General features: G+C 45.5%; 2 pseudogenes; one reads left to right on the top strand and one right to left on the bottom strand.

The window, feature by feature from the left end:
• Window positions 1-6,337, bottom strand: part of LOC120060845 — a 31,868-nt pseudogene extending 25,531 nt beyond the window's left edge.
• A 15-nt stretch (window positions 6,338-6,352) lies between these two features.
• Window positions 6,353-21,348, top strand: LOC120060844 (annotated as a pseudogene).
• Window positions 21,349-23,818: the final 2,470 nt, after the last annotated feature.

Raw genomic sequence — 23,818 nt, 5'->3', positions numbered from 1 at the left:
AACCGGCCGTGATTGGGAGTCCCATAGGGCAGTGCACAATTGGCCCAGTGTCTTTGGGGTAGGCCGTCATTGTAAATAAGTACTTCCCTAGGATGGCATGTAGACTAGTGGTCAAAGCGTTGGACCAATAACCGGAAGGTTGCTGGATCGAATCCCTGAGCTGACAAGGTAAAAAATATGTTGTTCAACCCCTGATCCAGGGCGGCTGAAGACATGGATGTCGATTATGGCAGTCCCCAGCAACACCTCTGATTCAGAGGGGTTGGGCTAAATGCGGAAGACACATTTCAGTTGAATACATTCAGTTGGACAACTGACTAAGTATCCCCTTTTCCCCTGTTAAATAAAATAAAGTAGACTAGAGCCCATGTCTGTCAATGACTTGGTGCTTGGCCAAGTTGTGGCCTAAGGTTAAATTCACAGCATTTTCTGATTGGACTGAAATATGGGTGGAGCTCCATCTTGTTCTCTACCAATAATGAATAGATAGACGTAGCCAATTGGAATTGATTGACAGTTCGCATTGCCCCAACGTGGCGTTTGCGTCAAAGTTGAGGACATTTGAAAAACTTCAGAGAAAAAGCTTAAACTACTCAGTTACGCCAAGGTATTTATAATAAATCATTTATAGCATGATATTATGTTACATTATAAACCGTGGGAAAGACAGAGACAGTTTAGATGGCATAAAATAGGGTATATAGTTTTTGATGTCTAGCAATGTTTTTACCTTCTTTTGAAATAAAATGAAATGGGAAGCATGTTCACTACTCTTCAAGCTGATGTCTTTTTTTTTTTTTTTACGATTTCGTACTTGTGCCTTTATGTTTTTTTGCCTGTGTGGTCTTGGACGAGGCTAAGTGAATTGTATACCTCAACAGCTGTTGCGTTCCAAAATTAGACGAGTTTGGCAAAGTTGTTATATCCACCTAAACTCATAATTTACCTTTTTCAACTAACAAGTAGGCCTAGTATGAACTCTAAACTATGGAATATAATTATAATGACAACGGATAATAGTGCAAGTGTGATAATGCAGCTTTAAAAACAACGGGGAACTTGGAAATGTCCGACTTCAGTGCGTTCAGGACAACAGGAATTCCAAGTCGGAAACTCGGGCATCTTTCTAGAGCGCCGACTTTCAGACCTTTAGATCACTGACATAAATATTTTTCAGAGTTCCCAGTTGTCTTGATAGCACCAATATACAGTAGCTCAATCATTATTGGGGTATATTATACCATACTGTTTACATCGTTCTTGAAAAACAGACAAAACAAAAGACCACCATAGCTCCTGCATCTGCAGGAATTGCTCTTTATACTTAAATAGAGCAGGGTTTCCCAAACTCTTCGGGCTAGGCCCCTTAGTTCCAGTGAAGAGAAATCTTAATGCTACAGCATACAATGACATTCAAGACAATTCTGTGCTTCCAACTTTGTGGCAACAGTTTCGGAAAGGCCCTTTCCTGTTTCAGCATGACAATGCCCCCGTGCATAAAGCGAGGTCTATACAGAAATAGTTTGTTGAGATCGGTGTGGAAGAACTTGACTGACCTGCACAGAGACCTGAGCTCAACCCCATCGAACACCTTTGGGATGAATTGGAACGCCGACTGCGAGCCAGGCCTAATTGCCCAACATCAGTGCCTGACCTCACTAATGCTCGTGGCTGAATGGAAGCAAGTCCCCACAGCAATATTCCAACATATAAGGACACTGGGTTTATAAGCGCGGATATCGACTCTGCCACTTGAGCATGCTTTTGGGGCACAGTCGATAGCGCACTGGACTTCGGGCTAGAAGGTAGAGGGTTTGAGGCCTTCTCCCTGCCAGTTTCATTACAATATATTGGAAAGCCTTCCCAGAAGAGTGGAGGCTGTTATATAGCAGCAAAGGGGGGGACCAACGCCATATTAATGCCCATGATTTTGGAATGAGATGTTCGATGAGCAGGTGTCCACATAGCGTGTGTGTGTGTTTAAAAAAGAAACTCTCATCACCTGCGCCACTCCCTCGCGGCTAAGCACTAGACATCGCTTACGTGGCAGCAAATAACAGAATATTTTTTTTGTTTTTGTGTCAATATTCTATTTCTAATGAAATTATTATACATAGTTGGCCATTACGTCACGTCACAAGGAATTGTAAAGAGAAAAAAATATGATTTTGATGGAGGGATTGGTTTCAAACAAACCGCCATAAATATAAAAAATATCTCGCCGTAGTTTAAAAAAAATCATGTTTGTTACGTCAGTGGGCTACAGTAGCCTATGCTTCGGATGGCGAGGGGCAGGTAGTCTACACACGCACTGGTAAAGATTATCAGCTGGCAGGCAGACACTGGAACATTTTTCCCGCAAATGTTTTTGCACCTTTTCTTTATATGTGCAAGGTATTGCCAGTATGAAAGCCAAAACGTTTATTTCCGAACAACCTAGTAATAATTTCCTAGTAATACAATTCTGCCAACGGCTTATGAAATGTAGCCGTAATGTCGAGGTGGCATTGGCACACACTACGCTCTTAAACTCAATGGTTGCTAGGCAGCGCTCATTAACCATCATCTTGCCAGTTCTAAACTTTGTAAGGCATGTCACTTCCCCCATCTCTTCGTATAGCCCACCACTAAGCATGTACTGTTTTCTTAACCACAACTGAATCGATCCATAAATAATTACTGTGGTAATAAATATCACCGAATGACAAAAGATATTGAAATAAAGTAGGCTAATACAATTGAAGGCATGTATCAAAATGGTTGCTTACTGAAACTCCCAAAGTTACCCAATCGTTCCACAGCTTCCTGCTCGTGGAGACGCACAAAATAAGCAGCGTTGCTACAGCTGACTCCTCTCTCATTCTGATAGAGGACCCACTGGGTCACGAAGGTGGGTTATCTGTCTTGAAAATCGACACATAACCAACCGCTCTGTTATTCCAACCCACTCCACTTTCTTGGGGATATGACGAGAAAATCCAACTTGAACAGGCCATACCTCAAATGATTGTTTGACCTGTGATGCACTGATAGTCAAACCTGAATCTATTTCCCTCATAGCTCAAACTTTGCTGGATGAACTCAAAAAGGGCAGTGGACCCAGCAAAACGTTTGTTAAAAAACGTACCGCTGCGACACAACACTTCGAGGTTTCACTCAGTCTACCACGCCTCTAACCAAGCGTCTCCTACTAAAACTGAACTACAAAAGCGTGTCACTTATCCACCCTGTGTACCTGACTAGCATTGACACCGAACAGATGCTGATTGGGATAGATTTAATTGACCGTTTGGTACCACTAATGGATTGGAAAACCAACCAGGTCTGGTCACAAATAACTATGCCAACTCCGTTAACTCCACCGCCTTTGTCGAAGGCTACTTGCAATACATTATGCAACGCCGAGGGTTCAGCATCATCAACTGACGTACCCCCAGTGAACTTGGTCATGAGACCACCATTTGTGGCAAATGACAGGGTGAGACATTTTGAAAGCGGCTATCTGCCACCCCCTTGGTCCGAATACGTTCAGATTCCCACTGGGAACGAATCCCCAAACAACGCTCACCGCTTTAGGGGTGTGTGCGCTATCACTCCTTATTGGAACCAAGTATCTCACTATCTACTAGTTGTCGCGAACCTCCCACATACAGTCTATGTGGGAGCGGACATTTTGGTAAGATTGGATGTTAAACTCGATACCATACACCAAGTTCTTTGGTCTTTGGCTCAGCCAGCCCAACACGCCTTGTCTTTAGACCCTGTGTCAATGGCATCCGGGCAGACTATTCCTGAAGCTTGCAAAGTGATAACTGAGTCCACCGTGGTGATAACGGCAAGAACCACAAAGGTTTCTGTAAGACTGAACCTGGCGCCCGGCTACCGGATGGAAGTCACCACTGCGTTCTTCCAACCCTTTCCGTGACTATAATCGCCTTGGGGCTAACTATCAATGGTAACCCGCTGTTGGAAGTAAACTCTAGATCCACTTAAGTCTTAGATTCTGTACCGACTCAAGCGGATATTTCCATTACTCAGCTCACTCAGCTAGGAACATTGATTGTTTACTCCTTCCATGATTTTGAACTTGTTGTTCCCGTGATTGGGCCTCTTCCGTCCTCCCTAGACCCATGTGGCAAGGGAGGAACGCTTTTTACTTGTCCGTCAAAAGGCAATGGCAATAGCTCCCGTATTGCCACTTGACGACACATCGACGTTCAGGCTGGAGAGCTGCTGATATACTCCATCGTCACAGAGGATGATACCGCATCTCCTTCTGCATGCGAGGTACACACTGATGAGTGAACAGTCGATCATTCCCCCACCCCACTCAATCGTTACCCATTCGGGTATGCAAACTCCCCCTCAGAGTTCAACATCTCCCTGCACAAGGCAATGCCAGATGCAGTCACCAGGTGGACGATAATCTATGTGGACGGCGTTCACATGAGAAGTGAGACTTGGTCACATCACCTCAATGAGACGGACCACGTTCTTACCCAACTTGGGGCAGCAAGGGCTAAGTTGGCCATCATGAAAGGATATTGGTGCAGGACCAAGGTGAACTACGTTGGACTTCTAGTGGGTGCTGATGGCATCCTGCCACAGTCTAACAGAATCCAAGCAGTCCGCTACATCAAAACACTTACAAACCTTCATGAGGTGCGCAGTTTCTTGGGAGTATGTAATTACTCCAGTCAATTCATTGAAAACTATGCAGACTTGTCAAAGCCTTTGACCTGTTTGTTTGGGATGCCACTCACGACGAAGCTGTGACTTCCTTGAAAAACCTGCTTTGCGAGGCAGCCTGCCTGGTATACCCCAACAAAGACCTTTTTGGAAGTCAGTTCCTCAGAGCACTGCTTTAGTGCTGGGTTGTACCAAAAACATGACCAAGACAGACGTGTGGTTGCGTACGCAAGCAAAACGCTCAACCCTGCTGAACACAAGTACTCAGACTGTGAAAAAGCGCTGCTGTCGACAGTCTGGGCGGTTAAACACTTCACCAGTTATGTCGGCGGACAAAAGGTGCTCATAGAAACATGTCACCAGGCCATGACTTTTCTGAAATACGTTAGGGTGCTGTACACAACAGCAGAATAACAGCTTGGCTAATGACGCTGCAAAGCCATGATGTAGTAGTCAACTACGCAAAAGCGTTGGCGGTGTGTCAACGCAAAAGCGTTGGCGGTGTGTCAACACTGTGGCGACATCGACTTCACACCACCCTGTGTGACGTAGCTCCGACGTTGCCTTTGAAGCAGTTTGCAGAAGTTGCTGGCGTACTTATCACACTGCAAACGGCGGTGTTGTCAGAACTGAGTTGTCAGAACTGGCAATCTGCATCGACTCAAACTACGCCAGACTCACCTTCTTATGCTACTTGCCATTGTGGAAACAAAAGTACATGACTACCTCAAGTGAAAACCATGACCTCATAACCAAACACGACATACAGGTGTATTGGAAGAAAGCCAAGGGACACTCCAAATCACCTGGTCGTGACGAACTTGGCAACGACCATGCCGACAGCATGGCGACATTTGGTGTAATTCACGGCACCCCTTGGGTGTTCGATGCAGGAGACGCAATGATCCCTGAGGCGCCCATGGTGTCTGCGGTAACGCGTAGGCATGTAGCACCACACGAAACGTTTTCGCACGAGCATAATGTGTTGCTGACTCATTTATTCCTGAATGGTGATCTGGTAGCAATACAACACCAAGATGAGTCCCTCACCACTTCGATGGCTTTCTTGTCTGATCCTGTCAACCACCCAGAGTCCGAACTGGCTTTGGCAGGCTCACACGACTTGCATTCGCTGTACACAACTAAACAGCACCTCACACTTGTAGATGACCTACTGGTTTATGTTTCAGAAACCGACACCACACAAAAGGTGGGTGGTTCCTAAAACACAAAAGGGGGATAATGATAGCTCATGCCCACGACGAGCCATGTGGAGGCCATAGGGGGGGTTAAGGCTACATGTGAAACTTTGAGAAAGGTGGCCCACTGGCCTCACATGGAACAAGACGTTGCACAATACGTGAGGGGGTGTCTAGCTGGCTGCCAGTTTCAACCCTCCAAGCCACTTCACAGAGCACCCGTGTCTTACCTCTGGAGCTCGATCCAGATCGACTGGGTCGGCCCAGTTGCCAGGTCGGCAAGAGGCAACAAGTATCTCCTCACAGTGACTTGCGCATTCACCAAGTGGGTGGAGTGCCTGCCCGGAACCAATGACACAGCAGAAACCACGGCAGTTCTTTTGCTCAACCACGTTTTCAGTTGTTTCAGCCTGCCAGAAGAAACCGTGGACAGCGACAGAGGAACCCATTTTTAGTCATCTGTAATGACCGAACACTGGCGGCTCCTGGGAGTCAAAGCTAAACTCCACATCACGTACCACCCTAGGAGCTTCGGCAGGGTAGAAAGGAGCAACAAGACAATCGCCAGAATCCCGAGGAAATATGTGGCAGCCAACCACAAAGATTGGGACCTCAAACACCCACTGGTACTGATGGCGATCAGAGCCACACGCAACAGGTCTACGGGAATAACACCATTCGAGATGACAGGACAACAAATGACACTTCCACTGCAACTCCTGTACAAACCGGGAGATGTCGCCGCAGCCACCGCCTACACGGCTCATCAATACGTGGCGGACTTGCGAACCCACCTCCAGGCTACCATTGCGTACACTCAAGGAAAGTTGGCAAGAAGTGCAGAACGTGACGAGACCCATTACGACAAAAAGGCCTCACACCAGGTGTACAAGGTTGGGGATAAGGTGTGGTACTACATACAGTTGAAGTCGGAGGTTTACATACACTTAGGTTGGAGTCATTAAAACTAGTTCTCAACCACTCCGCAAATTTCTTGTTTACAAACTATAGTTTTGGCACGTCGGTTAGGACATCTACTTTGTGCATGACACAAGTAATTTTTCCAACAATTGTTTACAGACAGATTATTTCACTTATAATTCACTGTATCACAATTCCAGTAGGTCAGAAGTTGACTGTGCCTTTAAACAGCTTGGAAAATTCCAGAAAATGAGGTCATGTCTTTAGAAACTTCTGATAGGCTAATTTACATAATTTGAGTCAACTGGAGGTGTACCTGTGGATGTATTTCATGGCCTACCTTCAAACACAGTGCCTCTTTGCTTGACATCATGGGAAAATCAAAAGAAATCAGCCAAGACCTCAGAAAAAAAAAGTTGACCCCCACAAGTCTGGTTCATCCTGGCGAGCAATTTCCAAAGACCAGAAGGTACCACGTTCATCTATACAAACAATAGTACGCAAGTATAAACACCATGGGACCACGCAGCCATCATACCGCTCAGGAAGGAGACGCGTTCTGTCTCCTAGAGATGAACGTACTTTGGTGCGAAAGTGCAAATCAATCCCAGAACAACAGGAAACAGGTACAAAAGTATCTACATCCACAGTAAAACAAGTCCTATATCGACATAACCTGAAAGGCCGCTCAGCAAGGAAGAAGCCACTGCTCCAAAACCATAAAAAAACATACAAAAGCCAGACTACAGTTTACAACTGCACATGGGGACAAAGATTGTACTTTTTGGAGAAAATAGAACTGTTTGGCCATAATGACGATCGTTATGTTTGGAGGAAAAAGGGTGAGGCTTGCAAGCCGAAGAACACCATCCTAACCATGAAGCACGGGGGTGGTAGCATCATGTTGTGGGGGTGCGTTGCTGCAGGAGGGACTTGTGCACTTCACAAAATAGATGGCATCATGAGGGAGGAAAATTATATGGATATATTGAAGCAACATCTCACAATTCCTATAGTCTATTCAGGAAGTAACCAAGGCATCTGGTGAGGAGAGTGTTACACTAGTCTAGTCAGGAAGTAACCAAGGCATCTGGTAAAGAGAGTGTTACACTAGTCTAGTCAGGAAGTAACCAAGGCATCTGGTGAGGAGAGTGTTACAGTAGTCTAATAAGGAAGTAACCAAGGAATCTGGTAAAGAGTGTTACAGTAGTCTAGTCAGGCAAGTAACCAAGGCATCTGGTAAAGTGTGTTACAGTAGTCTAATCAGGAAGTAACCAAGGCATTTGGTGAGGAGAGTGTTACAGTAGTCTAATAAGGAAGTAACCAAGGCATCTGGTAATGAGAATGTTACAGTAGTCTAATCAGGAAGTAACCAAGGCATCTGGTGAGGGTTTCGGTGCTGGAGTGTGACAGTGAGGGGCGGAGCCTGGAGATTTTGTGAGGTGGTAGAATGCTGTCCGGGTGCTGGTTTTTATGTGGGATTCGAATCAGAGGGTACCATCCAGGGAGACACCGAGGCTTTTGACTTATGTTTACAGAGGGACGGGGAAACCATCTGTGGTGACGCTTGGAGAGAGTGGATTGAGAGCCGATGAGCATGACCTCTGTCTTATTGCTGTTGAGTTTCAGGAGGTTCATGCTCATTCCTCATTACATAATTATGACATAACATTGAAGGTTGTGCAATGTAACAGCAATATTTAGACTTAGGGTTGCCACCCGTTCGATCAAATACGGAACGGTTCCGTATTTCACTGAAAAAATAAACGTTTTGTTTTCGAAATTATAGTTTCCAGATTATACCATATTAATGACATAAGGCTCGTATTTCTGTGTGTTTATTATATTATAATTAAGTCTATGATTTGATATTTGATAGAGCAGTCTGACTGAGCGGTGGTAGGCAGCAGCAGGCTCGTAAGCATTCTGTCACGTTCCTGACCTATTTTCCGTTGTTTTTGTATGTGTTTAGTATGGTCAGGGCGTGAGCTGGGTGGGTAGTCTATGTTATGTGTTTCTATGTTGGGTTCAATGTGTTGCCTGATATGGTTCTCAATTAGGGGCAGGTGTTTGACGTTTCCTCTGATTGAGAACCATATTAAGGTAGGCTGTTCACACCGTTTGTTGGTGGGTGATTGTCTTCCGTGTCAGTGTTTGTACCACACGGGACTGTATCGTTTGTTCTAGTCTGTACCTGTTCGTGCGTTCTTCGTGTTTATGTAAGTTCATATGTTCAGGTCGGTCTACGTCGTTTTTTGTTTTGTAATTTCTCAAGTGTGTTACGTGTTCGTCTTGTCTAAATAAATTCTTCATGTATTCATCACCCGCTGCGTTTTGGTCCGATCCCTACTCCTCCTCTTCAGACGAAGAGGAGGAAAGCAACCGTTACAGAATCACCCACACACCAAGGACCAAGCGGCGTGGGAGAAAGCAGCAGCAGCGATCGCAGGATTCCTGGACATGGGAGGAAATACTGGACGGTAAAGTTCCATGGGCACAACCTGGAGAATATCGCCGCCCTCGTGAAGAGCTGGAGGCAGCTAAAGCCGAGAGGCGGCGGTATGAGGAGGCAGCACGAAAACAGGAGCAAAATCTGGACTACACTACGTGGGAGGAGATCGACAGGTGGGCGATTGACCCAGGGAGAAAGCCGGAGCCCGCCTGGGATTCTCTGGCGCAGTGTGAGGAGGGATACCGGCGAATGGAGGCAGCACGACGACGCGGTAGGAAGCCTGTTAGTCAAGCCCAAAAATGTATTGGGGGGGGGTAAAGGGTAGTGTGGCGAAGTCAGGTAGGAGACCTGCGCCAACTTCCCGATCTTACCGTGGAGAGCGAGAGTACGGGCAGACACCGTGTTATGCGGTAGAGCGCACGGTGTCTCCTGTACGTGTGCATAGCCCGGTGCGGGTTATTCCACCTCCCCTCACTGGCAGGGCTAGATTGAGTATTGAGCCAGGTGCCATAAAGCCGGCTCAACGCGTCTGGTCTCCAGTGCGTCTCCTCGGGCCGGCATACATGGCACCAGCCTTACGCATGGTGTCCCCGGTTCGCCTACACAGCCCAGTGCGGGTTATTCCACCTCCCCGCACTGGTCGGGCTACGGGGAGCATACAACCAGGTAAGGTTGGGCAGGCTCAGTGCTCAAGGGAGCCAGTACGCCTGCATGGTCCGGTATATCCGGCGCCACCTCCCCGCCCCAGCCCAGTACCACCAGTGCTTACACCACGCACCAGGCTTCCTGTGCGTCTCCAGAGCCCTGTTCCTCCTCCACGCACTAGCCCTATGGTGCGTGTCTTCAGCCCGGTACCACCAGTTCCGGCACCACGCATTAAGCCTCCTGTGCGTCTCCAGAGCCCTGTTCCTCCTCCACGCACTAGCCCTGTGGTGCGTGTCTCCAGCCCAGTACCTCCAGTTCCGGTACCACGCACCAAGCCTCCTGTGCGCCTCCAGAGTCCTGTGCGTCCTGTTGTTGCTCCCCGCACTAGCCTTAAGGTGCGTGTCCTTAGCCCGGTACCTCCAGTTCCGGCACCACGCACCAGGCCTACAGTGCACCTCAGCCGGCCAGAGTCTGCCGTCTGCCCAGCGGCGCCTGAACTGCCCGTCTGCCCAACGCCGTCTGAGCTGTCCGTCTGCCAAGCGCCGCCTGCGCTGCCCGTCTGTTCTGAGCCTTCAAAGCCGCCCGTCTGTCCTGAGCCTTCAAAGCCGCCCGTCTGTCCTGAGCCTTCAAAGCCGCCCGTCTGTCCTGAGCCTTCAAAGCCGCCCGTCTGTCCTGAGCCTTCAAAGCCGCCCGTCTGTCCTGAGCCTTCAGAGCCGTCCGTCAGTCAGGAGCCGCTAGAGCCGTCCGCCAGACAGGAGCCGCTAGAGCCGTCCGCCAGACAGGAGCCGCTAGAGCCGTCCGCCAGACAGGAGCCGCTAGAGCCTTCCGCCAGACAGGAGCCGCTAGAGCCTTCCGCCAGACAGGAGCAGCCAGAGCCTTCCGCCAGACAGGAGCAGCCAGAGCCTTCCGCCAGCCATGAGCAGCCAGAGCCTTCAGCCAGCCATGAGCAGCCAGAGCCTTCAGCCAGCCATGAGCAGCCAGAGCCGTCAGCCAGTCATGAGCTGCCTTCCAGTCATGAGCTGCCCTCCAGTCATGAGCTGCCCTCCAGTCATGAGCTGCCCTCCAGTCATGAGCTGCCCTCCAGTCATGAGCTGCCTTCCAGTCATGAGCTGCCCTCCAGTCCGGAGCTGCCACTAGTCCGGAGCGACCATTCAGTCCAGAGCTGCCTCTCTGTCCGGAGCTGCTCTTCAGTCCGGAGTTGCCCCTCTGTCCTGAGCTGCCTCTCTGTCCTGAGCTACCTCTCTGTCCTGAGCTACCTCTCTGTCCTGAGCTACCTCTATGTCCTGAGTTATCTCCTCTATCTAGGGGGGACCTGTGTTAAGGTTCCTAGACCAGGGTCGGGGGCGAGGATCGCCACTCAAAGGACGCTAAGGAGGGGGACAAAGACAATGGTGGAGTGGTGTCCTCGTCCTGCGCCGGAGCCGCCACCGCGGACAGATGCCCACCCAGACCCTCCCCTAGATTGTTAGGTGGTGCGCCCGGAGTTCGCACCTTGAGGGGGGGGGGGTTCTGTCACGTTCCTGACCTGTTTTCCGTTGTTTTTGTATGTGTTTAGTATGGTCAGGGCGTGAGCTGGGTGGGTAGTCTATGTTATGTGTTTCTATGTTGGGTTCAATGTGTTGCCTGATATGGTTCTCAATTAGGGGCAGGTGTTTGACGTTTCCTCTGATTGAGAACCATATTAAGGTAGGCTGTTCACACCGTTTGTTGGTGGGTGATTGTCTTCCGTGTCAGTGTTTGTACCACACGGGACTGTATCGTTTGTTCTAGTCTGTACCTGTTCGTGCGTTCTTCGTGTTTATGTAAGTTCATATGTTCAGGTCGGTCTACGTCGTTTTTTGTTTTGTAATTTCTCAAGTGTGTTACGTGTTCGTCTTGTCTAAATAAATTCTTCATGTATTCATCACCCGCTGCGTTTTGGTCCGATCCCTACTCCTCCTCTTCAGACGAAGAGGAGGAAAGCAACCGTTACACATTCATTCAAACAGTACTTTCCTGCGTTTGCCAGCAGCTCTTCGCAATGCTTGAAGCACAGCGCTGTTTATGACTTCAAGCCTATCAACCCCCGAGATCAGGCTAGCAATACTATAGTGCCAATAAGAACATCCAATAGTCGAAGGTCTATGAAATACAAATGGTATAGAACGAAGTAGTCCTATAATAACTACAACCTAAATCTTCTTAACTGGGAATATTGAAGACTCATGTTAAAAGGAACCACCAGCTTTCATATGTTCTCATGTTCTGAGCAAGGTACTTAAACGTTAGCTTTCTTACATGGCACATATTGCACTTTTACTTTCTTCTCCGGCACTGTGTTTTTGCATTATTTAAACCAAATTGAACATGTTTCATTATTTATTTGAGACTCAATTTATTTTATTTATGTATTATATTGAGTTAAAATGAGTGTTCGTTGTTCATTCAGTATTGTTGTAATTATCATTATTACAAATATATATAAAAAAATCGGTATCGGCTTTTTTTGGTCCTCCAATAATCGGTATCAGCGTTGAAAAATCATAATTGGTCGACCTCTAGTTAGAATCACCTTTTGGCGGCGATTACAGCTGTGAGTCTTTCTGGGTAAGTCTCTAAGAGCTTTGCACACTTGGATTGTGCAATGTTTGCAATTATTCTTTAAAAAATTATTCAAGCTCTGTCAAATTGGTTGTGATCGTTGCTAGACAGCTATTTATCAAGTCTTGCCATAGATTTCAAGCCGATTTAACTCAAACCTGTAACTAGGCCACTCAGAAACATTCAATGTCGTCTTGGTAAGCAACTCCAGTGCATATTTGGCCTTGTGTTTTAGGTTATTGTCCTGCCTAAAGGTGAATTTGTCTCCCAGTGTCTGTTAGAAAGCAGACTGAAGCAGGTTTTCCTCTAGAATTTTGCCTGTGCTTAGCTTTATTTCTTTATTTTTTTTATCATAAACTCCCCAGTCCTTGCCGATGACAAGCATACCCATAACACGATGCAGCCTCCACCATGCTTGAAGATATGAAGAGTGGTACTCCGTGATGTGTTGTTGGATTTTCCCCAAACATAACGCTTTGTTTTCAGGACTTAAAGTTAATATCTTTGCCACACATTCATGTTTTGTAATATTGTTATTCTGTACAGGTTTCCTTGCATTGTTTTTCAGTGAATTGAGATTTAACCAACATAAAAAAAATAACAAAAGTTGACACAAGCAACAGATTCTGAAAATGTATGATTGATATGAAGGTTTTTTGTTGTATTTCCAATACGATTAATTGTAAACATTAAGAGAAATGAAGGATTCTCTACAATGTTGTTGATCCATCCTCAGTTTGCTTCTATCACAGCCATTAAACTCTAACTGTTTTAAAGTCACCAATTTAATATTGGATTTGATCTAAGCACTTCTCCTTTCAGGTGTGTTTCTTTGTTGCTCTCTACTACAATGTGATCATCGGCTGGGGCCTGTTCTACTTGGGGAACTCTTTTCAGTACCCTTTACCTTGGGAAGAGTGTCCTGAACATGGTAACACAACTGGTAAGTAAACACTCCCATGGCCACGACGCATCAGCTGTGTCTGATGTGCCACCCTATTCCCTATATAGTGCACTACTTTTGAGCAGGGCGGCCTATAGTCTACTGTTGGATTCTGGGGTAAACTTTGAACATTGTTATACTCAGAAGTATAGGAGCATTAGTTACATAAGAGACATGAGGGGTCGCCATAATGAAGCTTGGGAGGAGCTGAGTGCAGGGAAAACCATCGCATGTGACAGTACTGATAATGGAAGATACCGTTGAAGGCTCATATCACTTAGTTCCCTGCTTAGCAAGAATAATGCAATGTTTAGCGATAAGGAGGAGACACCACCCAAAATGGGGTATGAATACCTCCATGGGGGAAGCCATGCCTGTGTCTGAATTGCAGCTGTATCGACCCTTTGGGAAGAATTAAACTTGGTTAAGCTTCTCTAGTGTCCATGAGTTATTTATTCAAAATTAGAACCTAACACTACTATATAAGGAATAGGTTTCCATTTAGGACACAACCATCACTCATTCATTGCCTAACATTTTCAATAATGTTGTCCAAATACAAACACAGTAGAAGCCTTATGTGAACCTGACCGTTGTCTTTGTCTTTAATCTCAGTGGAGGAATGCACAGCCAGTAGTCCCACCACCTACTTCTGGTTCCGGAAGGCTCTAGACATTACCGACTCCATCGATGAGACGGGCGAGTTTAACCCCGTCATCACCTGCTGCCTGCTTGCCGCCTGGACCATCGTCTGCATGGGCATGTTCAAGGGCATCAAGTCTTCTGGCAAGGTACTGAGTGTTCTGCTTAAGCATTACTGTTTGGTCTGCACGTATAGCCTTACTGGAATTTGAGTCAACCCGCCTAAGCATGACACACAATTGCAGAGGAACTAATTGAATCCCTGAAGCTGGGGGTGTAGAAGTGTACATTACAGTGCGGTCATAGGCCTGTCTGTGGAGTTATCCCACTATCCTAACTTCACAGAAGTTAGGGTTTAAATTCCTTCTCTTTTAAAGAAGTTCTCGAAAATGGAGAACGGCCATCAAAAGGACAAAGCATATGTCATCAGACTCTTGGTCGACTGTCTCGGTGGAGATTTTAAGACGTCCTGATCAATAGACGTGTTACTCCTCCTTCTCCTGTTATCCAAGGTGATGTATTTCTCCTCGATCTTCCCCTACGTCGTGCTGCTGTGTTTCCTCATCAGAGGGCTGATGCTGGATGGGGCTGCAGAGGGCATCAAGTGCATGTTCTACCCAAGGTATCATCATCACCCACCCGCACACTGCTTGTATGAATGACAGTTATAAGGGAAAAGAGAGGTGGGGGGGGGGGGCATGTGATAACCTGGCTAATACTACCACATACAGCCTAATACTGGGACTGCTTAAGCACACACTGATAAATAAACCCTTTTATTGTATTTTTTAAACTGTGTAATCCTGATTGTTCTAAAGGGGTATGTGGTTCAGAATTACTCCACTTTTGCAACCATGGCAATTCACACACACATTCCTTGCGATCAATAATGCACTTGGCCTAGATACTGTATCATGGTAGGATTCAGTGCACTGTGCCAGTGTCTAGCCACTGACCCCCCCCCCCCCCCCCCCCCCCCCCCCCCCTTCTCTCTCTCCCCCCAATCCAGCTGGAGATCTGGGGTGAGGTGCAGGTGGTGTGCCGCCAGGCAGCCACGCAGGTCTTCTTTGCTCTTGGCCTGGGCTTTGGGTCGGTCATTGCCTATTCCTCCTACAACCTGCGCAGCAACAACTGCCACCGTGACGCCCTCACCGTTTCCACCATCAACTTCCTCACCTCCGTCCTCGCCTCGCTGGTGGTGTTCGCCGTGCTGGCCTCACCCCTAGGGAAGTCGTCATGCACTGCGTGACGCGGTGTGTGTTTGGGCGGGGAAAGGATAGTGTTTTTGATCTCTTTGTACTCTGTGTGTGTGTGAGTGTGTGTTGGGATGAAAAGGGGCTATGTTGAAATGCCCTGTGTTCGGGTACTGTTTCTGGTGCCATAAAAAAAAAAAGAATTCTGGGTCGTAGCGATAGCACATAATAAACTGACTGGTTGTTCTCCACACTCCCCTCTCTCAGTAACTTGGAGAAGCTGTCTGAGCAGTTTTCCGTGGGGCCCCTAGACCGGGACCTGCTACCCGGGTTTAACATCTCTGACCCCAGTTTGGTACCACTGGAGGGCCTACAGGGATTGGTTCACGGCTCATGGAGCCAAGGTCCCGGGCAACCTCACCGACTGCAGCCTAGAGGAGGAGATGAACAAGGTAAATGGTTGATCTTGCACTCTAGCCTGCCTCTTCTTTCACTGCATCTCAACTCTGTTTTCTTTGCTACAGCGTTGCCCTCTTTATTTGCAGACCAACCAACCCTGCAGCCTAGAGTATGTTCTTCCACCCACTCCTTGTAAGTTAATCATTTAATTCTAGCAGGTTTATTGCTAAAATGTAAATATGTTAAGATAGTTAGGATCTGTTGAGGTATGTCGTGTCTTTGGCTATGCCAGATTAATTGCTATGACATGCTATTCTATAAAATAATTTCTCCGTAATTAATATTACCTGATTGAACTAATCATATAAATGTAATTAACTAGAGAGGGACACCACGAAAGAATATTTATAGAGCTGTTATCTTTCCAATAAACTCTTAAAGATTTTGTCATATTTTACATCCATAGCAGTCACATTAATCGTCATTTTATTCAGTCTCATCTGAAAGTGGTAAATCCTTGGTTATCTGCAAGAATCCTGGCTAACAAGTTGAATCAGCAATACAAAATTGGGTTTAATTATTTATTTACTAAATACCTAACTAATCACACAGAATCACACATACACAATTAAATCATAACTTGATTACAAAGTGCCGTCATAAAGGAAAACGTCCCTAGCGGGCAGAATAGATATGACAGCTTGTTACACAAAGAAAAGGGGCGGGATTTTTGTGAAAGAGCGGGAGACTGGAACATAGGCGAAGCTGTACCATCGTAAATACAGTATCTTATGCATTCTAAATTACCGCCCATATGGAAAAGGAAAATGCAATAAATATTTACTCTGAGCTGCGCTTCAGTAGGTTGGTGGTAGATGGACCGTGTCGCCAACCCGAGTCCTCTGTCCTTTGAAGAATGTCTCTGGTGGTCACTGGATACGTTAGAGTAACGTTGTGTAGTAGACGGGATACTCTGGCCGTCCTTCCTAACCTGCGTTTGTAGCAGCTGTTGCTAACTCAACGGCTAGGAGGTATCACTTCTGTAGTGAATACGAGTTCAAAGTTCATACCATTTACAACCAAAGTCCATGCTGATGTTGGCTTAGTTCTGTAGTTATTATCTGAACCATTCTGACATCGGATCGTCATCCTAGTGTCCCCGGAACAGGAAGTTATATTTTTGTCAATGGCTTTTATAGTGGAGGGAGAGGGGTGTGTCTGAAAAGTTTATAACCCATGTCTCTTCACAGGGGCGGGCCCCTGGTTGAGCAGAAGCCAAACTTATGAAAACCCAAATCTCTCATTTGGAAGCTAAAATTACATTTAATCTCTTCACAAATAATTTCATATTCAAACATTTGAATTAAACAACAATTCCATGTGAATCCGATACCTCTGACGTTTAGACTTTCCACAGTAGAGTTTATGTCATTCTATCATTGATGAGAATGTGTCAGAGGGCAACCGAACTGACATAATATACCTTAAGTACCACCGCATATGTTCAGTTGGTCGGATTACCAGAATATAGTTCATTTCCCCCCCAACTTCTGATGTTCCCAGAATCTCTATGTTAACCAATGGGTTTTCTTATGTCACATCAGTTATAGTAGGGAGAGGGAAAAAGGGGGAAAGAGGTATTTATGACTGTCATAAACCTACCCCCAGGCCATTGTCATGACAGGTATATCATGATAAATGTACATCTCTTTTCTCTCTCCCCTTTCTCCTTGTCCCTCTCTTTCGGGGTGTGGAGGGCACAGGGCTGGCATTCATAGCCTTCACCGAGGCCATGACTCTGTTCCCCGGGCAGTCCCTTCTGGTCGAGCCTTGTTCTTCCTCATGCTGCTCAACCTGGGCCTCAGCACCATGTTTGGCGCCTTGGAGGGCATCCTCACACCCCTCGCCGACAACTTCAAAGTGCTGAAACGCCACAAGACCGAGCACGCAGGTAAAGAGAGCGAGAGAGATGGTGTCTGTGTCAATGTTTTCGCTCATGAGCCCCTTTTTCTATCAGGTGGCCCATCTTGGATTTCTGACCCTAAGTTTGGGAACCACTGGATGAAACTATTCATTTGTATATGTTTAGCTGCATCGTCGGCTTTCTGATTGGCATGCTGTTCACGCAGCGCTGTGGGAACTACTTTCTAATGATGTTTGACGACTTTCAGCGTGTCCTGGGTATACGGCGCTGACCGGTAAGAACCTAATAACTACACTGACCACATAAATCACATGATGTCCCTCAGAAATTAGATGACACAATTTCTTTCCCGAAACAGGACTTATACATTGATGAAGAAATAGTCATACTTTTGGATTGATACAAATTTAGATGACAAACAGTGATTCACAGCATCGATCCTTCAGGTCGACTTGCTGTGTTTGTTCCCCATTGTCACTGATCATTGTCTTGTGTATCTGAATGTCCAGGTTTCTTGATGACATAGAGAAGATGCTGCACTGGCGCCCCCCTGTGATGTATAAGTACCTGTGGAAGTACGTGTGTCTGCTGGCCATGCTGGGGCTGCTGGGAGCTAGCCTGCTGAGGATGTGCTTCAAACGGTCCACCCACACCGCCTGGAACAGAGAAACGGTAAGGAGACACTAGGCTGCTCGTCTTTTTTCCCGAACTCAAAGGCGGCCTCACCATGGCTGATATACGACCATATATAGTGCATTCGGAAAGTAATTCAGACCCTTTGACTTTTTCCACATTTTGTTACAGCCTTATTCTAAAATGGATTAAATCGTTTTTCCCCCTCATCGATCTACACACAATACCCCATAATGACAAATAAAAAAACAGGTTTTTAGACATTTTTACAAATGTATAAAATAAAAGATCACATTTACTTAAGTATTCAGACCGTTTACTCAGTACTTCAGTTGAAGCACCTTTGGCAGCGATTACAGCCTTGAGTTTTCTTGGATATGACGCTACAAGCTTGGCACACCTGTATTTGGTGAGTTTCTCTCAAGCTCTGTCAGGTTGGATGGGGAGAGTCGCTGCGCAGCTATTTTCAGGTCTCTCCAGAGATGTTCGATCGGGTTCAAGTGCGGGCTCTGGCTCGGCCACTCAAGGACATTCAGAGACTTGTCCCGAAGACAGTCGTGCGTTGTCTTGGCTGTTTTCTTAGGGTCATTGTCCTGTTGGAAGGTGAACCTTTATCCCAGTCTGAGGTCCTGATCATTCTGGAGCAGGTTTTTATCAAGGATCTTTGCTCCGTTCATCTTTCCCTCAAACCTGACTAGTCTCCCAGTCCCTGCTGCTGAAAAACATCCCCACAGCATGTATGCTGCCACCACCATGCTTCACTGTAGGGATGGTGCCAGGTTTTCTCCAGGCGTGACGCTTGGCATTCAGAACAAAGCGTACAATGTTGGTTTCATCAGACCAGAGAATCTTGTTTCTCATGGTCTGAAAGTCTTTTAGGTGCCTTTTGGCAAACTCCAAGTGGGCTGTCATGTGCCTTTTACTGAGAAGTGGCTTCCGTCTGGTCAGTCTACCATAATGGCCTGATTGGAGGAGTGCTGCAGAGATGGTTGTCCTTCTGGAAGGTTCTTCCATCTCCACAGAGGAACTCTGGATCTCTGTCAGAGTGACCATCGGGTTCTTGATCACCTCCCTTGATTGCTCTGTTTGGCCGGGCGGTCAGCTGTAGGAAGAGTCTTGGTGGTTTCCAACTTCTTCCATTTAAGAATGATGGAGGCTACTGTGTTCTTGGGGACCTTCAATGCTGCAGAAATATTTCTTCAACCTCATAGCTTGGTTTTTGCTCTGAAATGCACTATCAACTGTGGGACCTTATATATATAGGTGTGTGTGTGTGTGTGTGTGTGTGTGTGTGTGTGTGTGTGTGTGTGTGTGTGTGTGTGTGTGTGTGTGTGTGTGTGTGTGTGTGTGTGTGTGTGTGTGTGTGTGTGTGTGTGTGTGTGTAATGCTTTTCCAACGGTCTTGAAGGAGTTTCCACATATGCTGAGCACTTTTTGGCTGTTTTTCCTTCACTCTGCGGTCCAACTCATCCCAAACCGTCTCAATTGGGTTGAAGTCAGGTGATTGTGGCGGCCAGGTCATCTGATGCAGCACTCCATCACTCTCCTTCTTGGTCAAATAGACCTTACACAGCCTGGAGGTGTGTTGGCTCATTGTCCTGTCGAAAACAAATTATAGTCCAACTAAGCGCAAACCAGATGGTATGACGTATCGCTGCAGAATGCTGTGTTAACCATGCTGGTTAAGTGTGCCTTGAATTCTAAATACATCAGTGTCACGAGCATAGCACCATCACACCACCTCCTCCATGCTTCACGGTCGGAACCACACATGTAGAGATCATCCGTTCATTTACTCTGCGTCTCACAAAGACACGGTGGCTGGAACCAAAAATCTCAAATTTGGAATCATCAGAACAAAGGACAGATTTTAACCGGTCTGGTGTCCATTGCTCGTGTTTCTTGGCCCAAGCAAGTCTCTTCTTATTGATGTCCGTCTTTTTGGTGTCCTTTAGTAGTGGTTTCTTTGCTCAAATTTGACCATGAAGGCCTGATTCACACAGTTGATGTTGAGATGTCTGTTACTTGAACTCTGAAGCATTTATTTGGCCAGCAATTTCTGAGGCTTGCAATTCTAATGACCTTATCCTCTGCAGCAGAGGTAACTCTGGGTCTTCCTTTCCTGTGGCGGTCCTCATGAGAGAGAGTTTCATAGTGCTTGATGGTTTTTGGGACTGCACTTGAAGAAACATTCTTGAAATGTTCCGCATTGACTGACCTTCATGTCGGAAAGTAGTGATGGACTGTCATTCCTCTTTGCTTATTTGAGTTGTTCTTGCCATAATATGGACATGGTCTTTTACCAAATAGGGCCATCTTCTGTATACCAACCCTTGTCACAACAACTGATTGGCTCAAATGCATTATTTTAAAATGAACTTTTAACAAGGCACACCTGTTAATTGAAATGCATTCCAGGTGACTACCTCATGAAGCTGGTTGAGAGAATTCCAAGAGTGTGCGAAGCTGTCATCAAGGCAAAGGATGGCTACTCAAGGCAAAGGGTGGAATCTCAGATTTACAATATATTTTGATTTAACACTTTTTTGGTTACTTCATGATTACGTGTTATTTCATAGTTTTGATGTCTTCACTGTTACTCTACAATGTAGAAAATAGTAAAACTAAAGAAAAACCCAAATAAGGTATTTGTTTTTTATTTTAAATACATTTTCAAACATTTCTAAACCTGTTTTCGCGTTTTCAGTGTGTGTGTGTGTGTGTGTGTGTGTATATAGATTGAGGAACATATTTTATTTAATCCATTTTAGAATAAGGCTTTAACGTAACAAAGTGGAAAAAGTCAAGGGGTCTGAATACTTTCTGAATGCACCGTTTATTGGTTAGATGTTATATGTGATCAATATATGAGCTACAGTTTTTATGACAATAGGGAGATCATAAAGATTCTGCCTTTTCCTCTCTGCTTTAGTTATTCTGTCCTCCCTGTTTGTATGCCTGTCCAAGTCTTGCTCTCAACCTGCCCATCCATTTACATTGTCTGCACCCAACTACATTACCTACTGTCTCCCCACTTTGTATCTTCTTTATATTTGAACTTACTGATCTCTTCCTCAGGCCTCAGAGGTGACTCTGGACTACCCTGACTGGTCCCTGACTGGGCCCTGACTGGGCCCTGGCTGGTCCCTGACTGGGCCCTGGCTGTCCTGATCATTTTAGCCACATTGCCAGTCCCCTGAGGAGCAGAACTAGACACAACTCCTTAGGAAGTGGCACCGACACAAGGGGTGCATACACCAAGTGCAGCACCGTGGAGTGCGACACCCCGGTAGCCGCTCTATTGGACGAACACCTGGAAAGGAACGGCATACCCAATGATTCTCCCTCCCCATTGGCTGAGGAGAACCTCAGACTCCTCCCACAGAGGGAAGGAGTGGAGGATATAGAGGATTCCTCCGACTTGTGAGGGGGAGGAAACAAGGAGAAGACAGACTAAAATGAAGGACTAAAATAGGGAAATATGAGCCGCTAGCTTGCATGATGTCAGATATAACATGGTGGGACCATGGAAGAATGTGTATTGATTGAACAATTGATATTTTTAAGCTGAAATTACTTGTTTTAAAGATTGTCTGCTTTCAGATTTTCTCTATTCTAAATGATTTGAAAGCAGCCATTTTGGGTTACATTTCCATTTTTTATGCAGTAAGCCAAAAGTGAACAACTTTTTCAGTAGTTGTCATTAGTGGTTCGTAAGTGAGGTAACATGTTGCTGAGATGTTGCCTCAAATGTTTAAATCTTCAGCCCACCTCGGGTGTTTTTCCACACGGTTGCTTTTTAACATCCCACACTTGGTTACATGGAGTAGAGAACTCTTAAGGACCGGAATATTCCCTTCCACCACAGGCTAAGTGGGTATTGTCCCTTTCACTGTATGTTTGTGTTCCAAAGTAAAAGTAGGAAAAGTTACACAGACCGCCCCTGTTAAATGTCCTCCAAATATGTGTTGAGGTAACTTGGTGAATGCGGGCGCATGCATACACCTTATCCAACAAGGCCGCGGGGAAAAACAGAAGTGTGACTATCTGATATTTGCACACAGAAGTCGTCCACGCACTTGTCAATTAAGACGTTGATGGAAATATGTTACAATTGTACATTTAGTTTTAGTTTTCTTGTTTTAGCATAATGTAAAAGAAAGTCCGTGCCAAATTTCACATTGTGCCTTGGCGATGATACAAGAGCCCAAGTGCATTCTCTACGTTACAGTGCCACCAGCAATGTATCAATTTGACCAGTATATGACCTGTTGGGAAGTCCAACTAACAATTACTCCTTTTTGTTATTTATTGAAGCAAATGGTTACAATGTAGCTTCCTTTTACTCGAGCGTATTGAACTTGATTTTGTTTGTTAGTGGAATGTTTTGAATTGCCTCTGTACCATCAATGCCGTATTGTGTCCGCCCATTAGAATATGTGCCATGAACTTGACTTGCATTCCATTTGACTTTTAGATGGATTTGAATATTTTGAAAGAACAGTTAACATGAGATTCACGTTGTGTGTTTTAAGATGCACGTTTGTTTAAATAGTACTTAAGGAAAATGTAATATAATGCAAGTGCAACTTTTTAATATTTGTCTTTATTTTGTTTTCCTCCTTAGTGTATGTATTTATATTTCGAATTAGAAAAAAAATGAATCTGGCTAGAATTATGGGAGACTCAGGGCTGGCTTTAGCCTTTTGGGGGCCCTAAGTGAAATTTGGTTGGGGGGATCGCTTATTGGCTAGAGCTGGCCCTCGGTAGACTTGTCTGACTTGAGCTTGTATTTGAAATGTTTGTTGCCTTAACTCCTATTTCAAATATTCAATATGCTGAAGCAAATGCATGTTTGTTCATGCTTTAGTCATTCAGTTTGTAAAACTGGTTTGTGCCATGATATGGCCATTTTTGTAAGTATATTTCTTTGAGGTAACTGCCTTTTCAGGGCAGAGTCAAGGGATCAAAAACATTCTCAACTTTGATACTGATACCTGTATGTTAGCGGTTTGTTGTAAGATCATTCTGTGCTTGCTATAAAATAACAATGAACATTGCAAAACCCTGACAATTGTTATTGGAGGGGCTCAAGTTATGGAACTCGTGAGTGTATATTTTGTATGTGAGTGCATGCATGTGCAGTGCATTCGGAAAGTATTCAGACCCCTTGACTTTTTCAACATTTTGTTACGGTAAGCAGACACTAGGCTGCTCGTCTTCACCATGGTTGATATACGACCATAAACAGTGCATTCGGAAAAAATTCAGACCCCTTGACTTTTTCCATATTTTGTTACAGTCTTATTCTGTAATGGATTCAATAGATTTCCCCCCCCTCAATAATATACACACAATACCCAATAATGACAAAGCAAAAACAGGTTTAACATTTTTATTTTTACAAATTAATTAAAGAAAAAACACATTTACATAAGTATTCAGACCCTTTACTCAGTGCCAAAGCACCTTTTGGCAGCAATTACAGGCTCTAGTCTTCTGTTTGACGCTACAAGTTTGGCACCTGTATTTGGGGAGTTTCTCCCATTCTTCTCTGCAGATCCTCTCAATCTCTGTCAGGTTAGATGGGGAGCGTCGC

Source organism: Salvelinus namaycush, chromosome 16, assembly GCF_016432855.1.
Source record: "Salvelinus namaycush isolate Seneca chromosome 16, SaNama_1.0, whole genome shotgun sequence".
In the NCBI taxonomy this organism is placed as follows: Eukaryota; Metazoa; Chordata; class Actinopteri; order Salmoniformes; family Salmonidae; genus Salvelinus; species Salvelinus namaycush.
This window is presented reverse-complemented; position numbering and strand designations above follow the sequence as displayed.